The sequence below is a fragment of the Primulina tabacum genome, chromosome 2 (assembly GCF_025594145.1).
Source record: "Primulina tabacum isolate GXHZ01 chromosome 2, ASM2559414v2, whole genome shotgun sequence".
Taxonomy (NCBI): Eukaryota; Viridiplantae; Streptophyta; class Magnoliopsida; order Lamiales; family Gesneriaceae; genus Primulina; species Primulina tabacum.
In genome coordinates, this window is record NC_134551.1 from 22,941,244 (window position 1) to 22,954,349 (window position 13,106).

Below are 13,106 nucleotides of genomic sequence, written 5' to 3' on the forward strand. Positions count from 1 at the left end.
CGGTGGCGCGCGAGATTCTGTCAAGGCGCGCGGTGGCGCCGAATTACACGCTTTGGCGCACGCATGGGCGCGCAGCTGCGTGACTTTACGCGCGGCCTGTGCTGTCATTCTGCTTGGCTGTGTGCACATGATCTGCTCTTGACCAGGAAGCCACGCGCGGGAACACCGGTTGTGGCGCGGATGCGCGCCCTTGCGCGTGGGGGCGCCACTTGTGGTGTGGTGGCGCACGTTGTTCTATCCTGCGCGCGTGCCGCTGCGCGTCTTCTTGCGCTGGTGCTTGCCAACCGCTGTACTCTCGGACCATTTCGCACTCACATGCTTGGTTGTTCGGAATTCCTTCATTATATTCTTTGTTGAACTCAACCACTTGCTTAAATATGCTTGATTCATCATCTTTAATCACAATCAAGCTTGAAAGTTCGAGGCAACAACGCATCTTAAATCTTCTTTCAACCATTAGCATGTAACACCCGGTCAGATTCTTATCATTATATATCTTTTATATTATTTTTCCAAGTTTAAGCATCTTAAATTAAACTCCATTTTTTATTTTTTTATCAATAATATATGTTGAAACATTTCATGTTCACAATCTTTATTTTGATGTTAAAAAACTTGTTATTGTGTTTCTAACATATTTACTCAAGTGCGAAGTTATTAAAACAAGAAGCAAGCTGAAACTGAAACCTGCACAAACTGAATTTATGGCAAGTTTCGGTGTTTTAAATATATCTCTCAGCTGGATGATCCAAATGAAAATCCGCCAATAAACTAAAAAGAAAACTCAATTTGGAACAAGTTGTAATTCACGTCAGTTGGGCAAATTCGGATGTTATCAAGGTCTAACTGATCGCACCGAACTGATTGCACGAAAACAGCAATCAGTTGGGTATGAGCAGTTGCGGTATTTTGATCATATCTCTCAGCTCGGTTATCGAAATGAAGCGATTCAGTATGCGTTGGAAAGATAAGACGATGATATACAAATCATCTTCAGAAGTCGAAGCTTAAGATGCTGATAAATAACAATGAAGCTACTGTTTCTGCACAAACTGAAATCAGCTAAGATGATTTCAGCACACCAGCTGAACTGAACTGAACTAGCTGCTGACCAGCTGATCTGAACTGAACCAGCTGCTGTTGACCAACTGAAACTGAACCAGACCAGCTTAAACTGAACCGAACCAGTTGAACTGAACCAGACCAATTGAACTGAACCAGCTAACTAACTGAACTGAACCGAACCAGCAGCTGACCAACTCAACTGAACTGAACCAGCTGCTGACCAGTTGAACAGAACGACCAGTTGAGTTGACCAGAGTTGACCAGTCGGGAAAATGCCCAATAAGACGAATTTGACCGTTGTAATCTCAGAAACAGTACAGAAACTTTCCAAACGGTCATATTCTTGTGTCTAACGTATATATCATTGTTGGGGCTTATAAATACAACATCTAGAATATCAAATAAGATCTTTTGAAGAGGATTAAAAGCATGAGCAATTAGCATGAAGAAATCAGCTAGTTGAAAGCACAAGCCCTTGTGTGAGGATACATTTGAGATGTACACTATAAATGATAAATTTCTCACACACAATCACTCACACATATACAAGAGAGTTGAATTTCAAAGTTTAGTTGAGTGAGTTTTCACACAAAGACGTAAAACAATGTGTTTGTAGTCTTTGCATATGAGACATTAAACAATATGCTGATTGTGAGATGCTGCTTACAATCTTGAGTGCTAGGAGTTCAGTTTAGTCAGTGGGTAAGTCATAGCTGAGTGGGTTTGTACAAAGAGTTGTATAAATCAAAGTCTTCTAGTGAAACTTTCCAAGGGGAAGAAGTGGTGACGTAGGAGCATTTGAAGTCTCCGAACATCTATAAACAAATTCGTGTCTATTTGTTTACTGCATTTACTTATCACTTTCCATAGTTTTAAAGATGCATTGTTGAAGCATTTTTTGTGTCCTTCAAATAAAATATTGCACATCAAGTGTTTGATAAAATGCTTCAACCAAAATATTTTTACTCATTCAACTTCCATATATTTTAAATGATTTACAAAATATTTAATCGATTTCTACGAAGGATTATTTCGAGTGTCTTCCGCTTAGTTTGAATACCAAACTCGATTTAATTTATCGGTGTTCAATATTTAAAAAACCGAGCTATTGTAGCTCAACGATGATCCCCCCAATCGATCCTATCAATATCAACATTGTACGTACACAAATATATATTTCAAAAACATAGATATTATTATAATCGTAAATAAAATAAAATTTATTTAAAGTAAAAATTTATAAGTTAATAATTTTAATCATGTCTCTATATTTTCATAAATATTAGATCCTTTTGGATTTTAATATGGGCAAAAAGTGAAAGAAATATTAGTGGTTTATATTAGAATATCATTTTCTCGTACCTAAAAATGTCAAAAGTTTAAAATTTTGTATTATTACTATAAAAAATCTTTTATGTGTCGTATGATTTATTAAACATTTATAGGGGCTTTAGCTTAATTTAAATTTGTGTTCTAAATGTTGACTCCAACTATCTCTATGTTTAGACTGTAATAACTTTTCTTTTATATCCCTACGAATGATCTACTAGAATAAATGCCTTCTTTGATTCTCCGAGTTAAATCCAAGATTAGAAAGTGTATCCCTTGACAAGATTGATTAGAATTCTTGACGAAATTTGCACGTCGATAGTAATCGTCGAAGGACCGGCGGCTGTCAGGATGGCAGGCGAGGACGACGGCGGTGTTCTATTGATGATCGACCTTGAGCTCCTCCAAGGGCTGGTGGTCGAGATTTGTGTATATAGAGTGAGAAATATTCCAAACCTTATTTATGTATGTTATTGTTTCTTGTATATTATCAAATTTTGAGAACATATATTTATTAAACATAGTCTCTCAATCCCATCAGGATTTTACTTGAATCAAAATTCTATAATTTTCATTATTTAAAATTCTCATGTTGTATTATTTATTTTCTACTCTTGAAATATCAGGCATAATTAGATAATTATAAAATCTTGATAATATCTGATATAGTATAATTAAATTATTAATTAATTAATTAATTCTAGATTCTTCTAGAAATTTATGATAATCTTACATAGTAGTCACTACAATTCAATTATTATTTAATTGAGATATTCTAAATTCACTAATTAAATAATTGTGAATTCATTGTAACCCCAATCGACGATCGGACAACGTCAATCTCACGAGGATATAAATATCGTTCATATCATAAATCTGTCTATTTTTTGAACTCATTCACTAAATTTAACTCTCTCTTAATTAGCCATTAATCTAACTTCCACAACTTCCAATAATGCAATGTACTTATAAAATCGTTTATAAGCAATACGTTTGATCCCTATCAGACTAAATTCGCCAATTTTAGCTCCTTGAATTTGACTATCTCGATGAGAATACAAAACTCAATACTTGTGCGATCATCAATGGTTCAATGATTCAGGGATATAGCTAGTAATAGGTTCACAACTCATGTGATTCGAAACAACATTTGTTTCTTATATGGTTTACTCTTGTTTGCCACATTTCGTGCATCAAACCTTTGATCACAAAAATGTTAGAAATCATGTCTGATAGCACCCATTGGATCATGGTAAGAGCGTCTAGTAGTATTTTCCTATGATCTCCTAGGTATCACTGATAGAACATGCAAGAACCAATAAATTATGATTAGCGTATGGTACAGTCCCTTCAACATATATATCCCGATCTAATATGCAACCATTTGTATATCAGGATTTGTAAATGAATTCAATAACAATGTGATATATCTTTGACAAATATTAATGGCATCAGATGTGCAACTTGAGAACCACCTTCCTAAGCACATATCTTTCTCTGACTAGAGATTCATTGCATTATTAGCTCATCATATCACCTAAGATATCATCACCCGCAGGTGAGCGGCGAATCCCTAACTACAATGCATTGTGTGAGGCCCGGGGCCGCAGAGGGCGGGGGCTATCGCCGGTGCTATGAGATTGCACAGACAATGAGCAGCTCCTGGCAGGCTTCTAGGCGGAGGGAACATGAATGAACCGATCTTACACCGGAAGGAGAGTGATTCCGAAACTGTCCAGTTATGGGACTGTGCACTTAAGGAATGTTTAAAAGATTTGATATCACATGTCTACTAATTTAAAATACTATAAGAATTTTTTTTTGAAAGCTAATACACGAAAATCCCATTTACATACATGGATGCAGGGCTGCTGAAAAATATGCATTTTAAAAATAATTGTAACCAATCGCACGATAAAATACTGCGATTAAAAAATATCTGAAAGTAAAATATTGTAGTTTAAAATTTTCCGACACAACCATATTATGTGTTCGTAAAAATAACTCCAGTAAACATCCTGATAATCATCAACATAACAAAATCAACATATCAAAATGCATGTTCATGTCCACTCAAACTCATAAAAACGTGATGTTCTGAAAAGTGTGGTCCTCGAGTCGTGTGCGCACATCTAGCCTTGCAAACTCAGAATTCGGCACCTCCTCTCCTCTCATCAACATGCTCACCTGCATCATTCACACCTAGTGAGTCTAATGACTCAACCACCCGTACCGTGATATAAAATACATATACATATTATGCAGCATTATAAAATACAGTATTAAACATACATTTCATGATCATGGAAGGACGTGTGCATAATCGTAAGCTGTCAAAACGTAATAATAATCATAGCACATATCATCATATCAACATATACGTGTTAATTTTCATAATTTGAATTCTGTTCATTAGCTCTGACTTTCGTATTATCATGTCAGTCGATGGATCCATCTACGTGTAACCGAGGTACCCGACGGCGAGGACATCAGCGACAACATTATCCATCCAATAAGCCATGGCCTTACATGTCATCGTGTCATCGTATTAGTCACAACCAACTCTCATCATTCAAAAACATGTCATCATATTCATCATATAATAAAATCATGCATATACGTAATTTTTACTTAAAACCTAGCATGCAACGTATTTTTCATAATTATTTAAAAATAATATACATGCTGCGTAAACATTTAAAATCATGATAACTTTGTGTTCAGGGTGGTTGGAAACCCAAAATGACCGTTTTATCCCTAGACTTCTAAATTTTGATCCGAAGTTTACCAAACTCCTTAAAACATCCCAAAACATATTTATAATCATTCCTTAGACGTAAAATCAAGCCCATTTCAAAACTTAAATGATTCGTTTTAAAACTTGGACCGAGCTCCCTGTTTTAACCATAATCAACCCGAAACTTAACCAAATTCTTCCCAACTGAACCCAAGACTTAACTCTACTAGACCAGCCCCCAAACCAATAATTCCAGACCACCTAAGACCTTCGATCAGTCCCGAGAAGTTGCTGGAAATTTTTTATACTCAATCTTGTCGAACCCTAGCCGTGACCCTAGCACACATTCACCAACCCTACACCAAAAATGTTGGGACCAGCCTCTCTGAGACCACCCTAGGACCCCTATGGACCTACTGAGGCCACAGCCCCATGAAAGCCATGAAGCACAACCACTTGAGAACACCCGAGGGACTCCACTCGCGCACACCTCGACTCCACGACTCCAAGCGGCACCAAAGACAAGACCAGAAATCATGGTTTTCATGCACCTTCAAAGACAAAAACGTAATATTCATGCAATGATTAAGAAAACATCATATATATCACACATAACAGCAAGTATATAGCGTGAATGATACAACAATGAAGATACATGGTGTGCCTTAATGTGTAGGTGTTCAAGAACTCGAAGAAACGCGTGTCGGGGAAGCACCAGAGGAGTGGGGAGGTAACTTGTTTGAAAGAGAAATGGAGGACACAATTTTTGCTGCTGGTTGCTGCTGAAAGTCGAGGGTGGAGGCTGCTAATGGGGAGGGAGGGAGGGAGGGAGGGGCGACCACAATGATTAAAATAGGGTTAGAGTTGATTTAGGTAGGTTTTAAATAGAATACAAGCATTAATGGGTCCTAATTTAATTATTAAAAGAGTTTTGAGCTCATTTAACATAAAAAAACAAACAAACAAAAAAACCCAACAAGCCCATAAACATTCCCGAAAAATATTTATTTTTGGTACGTTTTTTAAAATATCGCTCGAGCCCTGAAAAAGTATCCTGATTTGATGCGTACCGATTAAAAAATATGACCCGACGAATAAAAATACCCACCAAAACCCAATTTTTCAAAAACACCTTAAAACATCTCACAATAATTACTTAAATTAATCATTTAGTAAAAATTATTTTTCATGATAATCCCCGGTCTTCATTCCTCGTTCGAGCGCGAAATGCATCTAGAAACCATAATGCATGAACTTTTAAAATTATCGTGATATAAATCCTAACCATGCAATAACTATGCATTAAATGCATAAAGTAAATAAACACGTAATTTAAATAAAATCCTAGATTACATGCATTCAGGTCACGTAAATTTAAATTTCATGGACCTTACAACTCTCCCTCCTTAAAATAAAATTTCTTCCTTGGAATTTAAAAAGTATCGAATAACTCCGGGTAGCGACTCCTCATCTCGACCTCAGTCTCCCAAGTAGCCTCCTCCTCGGAATGATTCAGCCACTTGACTCTGACCATGTGGATCACCTTCTTCTGGAGCCTCCTCTTCTGTCTGTCCAAAATCTGAGTGGGTCTCTCCTCGAATGATAGGTATGGTGTCAGCTGAAGTGGTTCATAGTTTAGCACATGCGAGGTTTCGACATGTACTTCCACAGCATAGAGACGTAGGACACATTATGAACTCCCGCCAGATTCGGCGGCAATGCAACTCTGTATGCGAGTGTCCCAACTCTCTATAGGTTCTCGAACGGTCCGATGAATCTAGGGCTGAGCTTGCCCTTCTTCCCAAATCTCATCACACCCTTCATCGGTGCGACTTTCACAAAAACATGATCCCCTACTGCGAACTCAATATCTCCGCGCCTCTGATCTGCTTAACTTTCATCCTGTCCTGAATCTTGACCACTAACTCTGCAGTCTGCCTGAAAATATCCGGACCTAACTCTGCTCTCTCTCCTACCTCATCCCAATACACTGACGACCTACACTTCCTCCCGTACAATGTCTCGTATGGAGCCATACCGACTGAAGCCTGATAACTGTTGTTGTATGTGAATTTCACGAGAGGTGACTTCGGCGCCCAGCTGTCCTGAAAGTCGATCATGCGAGCTCGGAGTAGGTCCTCCAGAATCTGAATCACCCTCTCTGACTGTCCGTCTATATGAGAGATGGAAGGCAGTACTGAACAGTAGCTTAGTACCCAATGCTTGGTATAGACTCTTCTAGAACGCAGATGTGAATCTCGGATCCCTGTCTAACACGATGGATACTGGAATCTCATGTAGTCTTACTATCTCTCTGATGTACAGTTCTGCATACTGAATCACAGTGAAAGTCTTCTTGATCGATAGTAAATGAGCTGATTTAGTTAGCCAATCAACTATCACCCAGATGACATTATATCATCCAGTAGTCCTCGGAAGACCTGTCACAAAGTCCATGGTGATGTTTACCCTTTTCCACTCGGGAATGAGGAGTGGTCTCATCTTCCCTGCAGGTCTCTGATGCTTTGACTTGACATGCTGACAAGTCAAACTGTGGGGCCCTTAACTCCTAATCGTTATTACAATACATTCTGATTAGGGTTAATTAATTACAGCGGAAAACGAGTTTAAATTTTCTTTACAATGAGCCCAAAATATATTATTTGAATACTAAAAATAATATTTCATCTCATGTCATAAAACATGCCCACACGTAATCAAAACCAACTGAATACAAACAAACTCATATCCTCGGGACATGCCCCGGTATCTAGATACATATATATATATACTGGGATAGACCACGAAACCTCAAATCAACCATGACTCCCTCTAGAAGTACCATCTCCGATCTCCTGATAACCTGAAGTACCTGTCATTGTCAACATACAAAGACAACAACAGCCCCCTCTGGGGTGAGCAAAGCTCAGTCTGAAGCAACCACAATATATACCACATATATCTAAACAATGATATATGATATGCAATGCATGTATGTCGTGGAGGTATCAGGTCAAATGCCCATCCACTGAGCACATGTCAGAATCAAACGAATCGCTATCAAATCAATGCTCGAGCTGGCACACCGGCCTCAATCAGGGATACTCACATGATAGCGTCGACTAAGCGCCATCAAATCCCAAATCTCAATCAATCATCGGGGCCACTAATGTCTATGATTTAAGGGCCACATAATGCCAAACATAGCATTGTGTTTACAAACCCCAGAATCAAATCCAATCATATCAAGGTATCCAAGGATCATAGCTCAACGTGTATGTCATGTATGCCACATCAAATCAATAAATAAGGCATATAGACATATATTCTCATTTCAATCCATCAAATCAATCCAACATATATCATATGATTTAGATACATGTCGTATGTTACTCGGTCGCAACATACCTCAATTCTTCGTTTTCAGTCGATATAGCTTGAAGATATCAGTATAATAATCTATCTACATCAATAACATATTCATTTCAATAAATAACATCATTCAAATTCAATAATATAAGTTTCAAATATCTTTTGAAACTTTGAAAATTCATATCAAATTGAAATCATAACATAATTTAATTCCGATTCAAAACTTAGTTTCTTGTCGGTTATTCTACCGCATATATAATAAAAATTAATAACAACTGACAAATAATTTTTCAATCTCAACCCTACGATTAAAATTTCCTAATTATAATAAATTAGGAATAATTCATAACAACATCACTATAATCTTCTGTACTTCGTTAAAATCATACACTACTCAACAATCTTCAATTTCTGTATGATTTAACAATTTATCGGATTTATTCCAAAAATCGACGAATTTCAAACTCCACCAAAAATATAAAATTTATACCTCAAATCGAAGATCTCGTGTCAGCAATCCCAGAACTGAAGTCGGTTCGTCGATTGGATAAACCGATAAGTCGCAAGATCGAAAAAAATTTCGAAACTCTCCTCTCCACTCTCTTCTCTCCTCTACTCTAACTTTCTCCCCAGAAACTTTCGAATGAATTCAATGAATTCATTCGATTGATATTTATCTTTTTTTTTTAAATTTTTTTTAATTTTTTACTATTATATTATATTATATTATTAAAATAATATCAAAAATAAATTAATAATTTGTAGAAAATGTAAAAAGCCAGGACATTATGCTAATCAATGTTGGGCTAAAAATAAAATTAATAATTTAGATATAGATGATAATCTAAAAGAAACATTATTTAAAATAATAATGGATTCAAATAATAATTCTGACAGTGAAACTGAGAATTCTTCAGAATCTTATATTTCAGAAGAAATAATAGATAGTGAATCAGATATTTCTGATGATTTAAATGAATGTAATAATTGTATACAAGGAAAATCTTGTTTAAATCATATAGAAGATAAAAATGATGAATTTTATAAACTAATGTCTCAATTCAATGATTTAAATATTAATGTGTTAACTAACAATAATATTTTAGAATTTCTTAAAATGATTAAGGATCCAGTATTAAAATCCACAATTATTGATCAAATGGAGAATACTGCTTCAACTAGCAATAATAATAATAATATTCTTGTTAAACAAGAACAAGCTTACTCTATGAAAGAAGTTAAAAATCTTCTTCAACAGAAATATAGTAAACAGAATCCCGTTACTATACATGATTTAGTTAAAGAAATAGAAAATCTTAAAGAACAGGTAAAAATTTTACAACACAATAATAATAGTTTAAATTATCGCGTTTCAATCATTGAAACTAATAATAATAATTCAGTTAATAATTCTGATAGTTTTGATAATCTACAAGATATTTCTTTTCCTGATCAAGATAAAAAACATTTATCTGTTTTAAGCATGATTATATCTCAAAAATGGTATACCAATATAACTTTATTAATTGAAAATTCTTATAAAAAGAATTTCATTGCTATGATTAATAGTGGTGCGGACTTAAATGTTATACAGGAAGGATTAATTCCTACAAAATATTTTCATAAAACTACTCATTCTCTCTCTCATGTAGGAGGAGAACCATTAGAAATAAATTATAAATTACCAAAAGTTTATATTTGTAAAGATAAAAACTGTATTCAAACCAGTTTTTTATTAGCAAAAGATATTTCTAGCCAACTTATACTTGGTCTTCCTTTTATTTATCAAATTTATCCTTTAACTTATGTTGATGAAACGTATTATAGGAACTTTTCAAGGTAATCCTATTTCCTTTAAGTTCATAACTAAACATGTTCATAGAATTCTTAATGAATTACAAGAAAAGATTGATAGGAAAACTTTTCAGATTAATTCTTTAAAAGAAGAAGTTAATCTATTAACTATAGATGATAAATTACAAAATCCTAAATTACAGGAAAAAATTAAACTTATTTATAATAAGTTTTCATTAGAAATATGTAATGATCTTCCTAATACTTTTTGGAATAGAAAGAAGCATATTATATCTCTTCCATATGAAGAGAATTTTGATGAAAAAAATATTCCTACCAAGGCTCGTCCTTGTCAAATGAATTCTGAATATTTAGAATTATGTAAGAATGAAATTCATTCTTTATTAGAAAAAGGTTTGATAAAGCCTTCTCAATCTCCTTGGTCATGTACTGCTTTTTATGTTAATAAACATTCTGAACAGGAAAGAGGTGTTCCAAGATTAGTCATAAATTATAAACCTCTTAATAAGGTTTTAAAATGGATTAGACATCCTATTCCTAATAAAAAAGATTTATTAGATAGACTTGTAAATGCTATCATATTTTCAAAATTTGATTTAAAATCAGGATTTTGGCAGATTCAGGTAAAAGAATCTGATAGATATAAAACTGCTTTTAATGTTCCAATAGGACATTATGAATGGACAGTAATGCCATTTGGCCTTAAAAATGCCCCTTCTGAATTTCAACAAATTATGAATGATATTTTTTATAATTACAGCAATTTTATAATTGTTTATATTGATGATATCTTAGTATTTTCTAATGATATTGAAATACATTTTAAAAACATTTAGATATGTTTAAAAATATTGTTATTCAAAATGGACTTGTTATCTCAAAATCTAAAATGATTTTATTTCAAACCAATATTAGATTTCTTGGTCATATGATTGAGAAAGGAAAAATAATTCCTATACAGAGAAGTATAGAATTTGGTTCAAAATTTCCTGATATTATAACTAATAAAACTCAGTTACAGAGATTTTTAGGAAGTTTAAATTATATTTTTCTCTATATTAAAAATCTTATTAAAGATTCTGCTATCTTATATGATAGGTTAAAGAAAAATCTTTTACCTTGGTCTGAAAGACATACAATAGCTGTTAAAAATATTAAGGAAAATGTTAAAAATCTTCCTTGTCTTATGCTTGCTAATCCTCAATGGGATAAAATAGTTGAAACTGATGTCTCAGATATAGGTTTTGGAGGAATCTTAAAACAGAAAGATCCCCAAAATAAACAAGAATATCTTATTAGATTTTATTCTGGGAAATGGAATAATGCCCATAAAAATTACTCCACAGTAGCAAAAGAAATTCTAGCTATTGTCAGATGTATTTTGAAATTTCAAGATGATTTATATAATCAAAAGTTTATTATAAAAACTGACTGTAAATCTGCAAAATTTATGTTTAATAAAGATTTTAAACATGATGTTTCTAAACAAATGTTTGCAAGATGGCAGGCTCATTTAGCTCCTTTTGATTTTGAAATCATTTATAAAAAAGGTGAAGATAATCACTTACCAGATTTCTTAACTCGAGAATATTTATCCTAATTTTTTTATCTACAGATATGTATTCCCGAGGAGGAAGAGGAGAGTCCTCTTATAGAGGGCGAGGTGGTAGGGGAAAACCCCCTAATATTATTGCACAGCATGGTAAACAGAGGCTTATAGCCAAGAACTTATCCAGTTCATCAGCCAGTAATACTGAGCAAAATAATGAGTTATACAATGAATTTCAAGAATTCTTGAAACAAAAGCAGAGAAGTAATACAGATTCTCAATCTTCAGCATCATATGCTAATATTATCAAAGAGGATGATAATGATTCAGCTCTATATACAGAGACAAAACATCGAGAATTGATTCTTCTTATAGAAGAAAGAGATACCCAATGGGAAAAAACTCCATGGACTATAATGGAAAGATATTTAAACAATACATCATATGTATATGGTTCTTATAAGCAAAGAGGATTTTATGAAAATCTTCTGATATCTACAAAAAGTGTTGACATAACTCACTTTTTCAGTAATACTCAGCAGAAAGGAAGTTATAACTTTTCAAAGTTTATCATCAAGAAGATCATATCTGTTGAAGAATGGGGTATATCTCCATTAGTTGAAAAAGAATTTTATTCTGAAAATCATAAAATGAGTTTTAAATTCAATTTTTGGGATTATATTGAAAGTTTTAATAAAACCTTGTTTTATGAAAATGAAAAAAGAAAACATACTTGGTTTTTAAAAATTTGTGAAAATGTTTTTCAATATCCAGTTCCAAATTGGTTTTTAATATGGTGGAAGATATTTGGTCCATCTGCAAAAAATTTGCCAGAGATTTTTATAAAACCCATGAATACTTGGTTAAATGTTTCTCCAAGTATTAAAAAATCATTTTCTGAATATTGGATTGATGGAAAGACTCTATGTCTATTTTTCATGGAATTTGGAATCCCATGGATCTGGAGATGGCAGCCAGAATTCGGTTACACTGATGAAGGCATCCCTTGCATATGGAGGGTTAGTTTCACAAAATTTTGGGACAAATTATTAAGAGATGATCCAGAAACTGGAAAACCATATGGTTATGAAACTCTTCATCAAATGGAAGAAAAAATTTCTTTATATCAGAAAGAAATTACTAATCAACAAGAAAAGGAAAAAGCCTCTATGAGTCCTTTCAAGATTCTTACTCAGAAATATTCTGAAATATATTCAAAAGAAAAAATGATCGAGATAT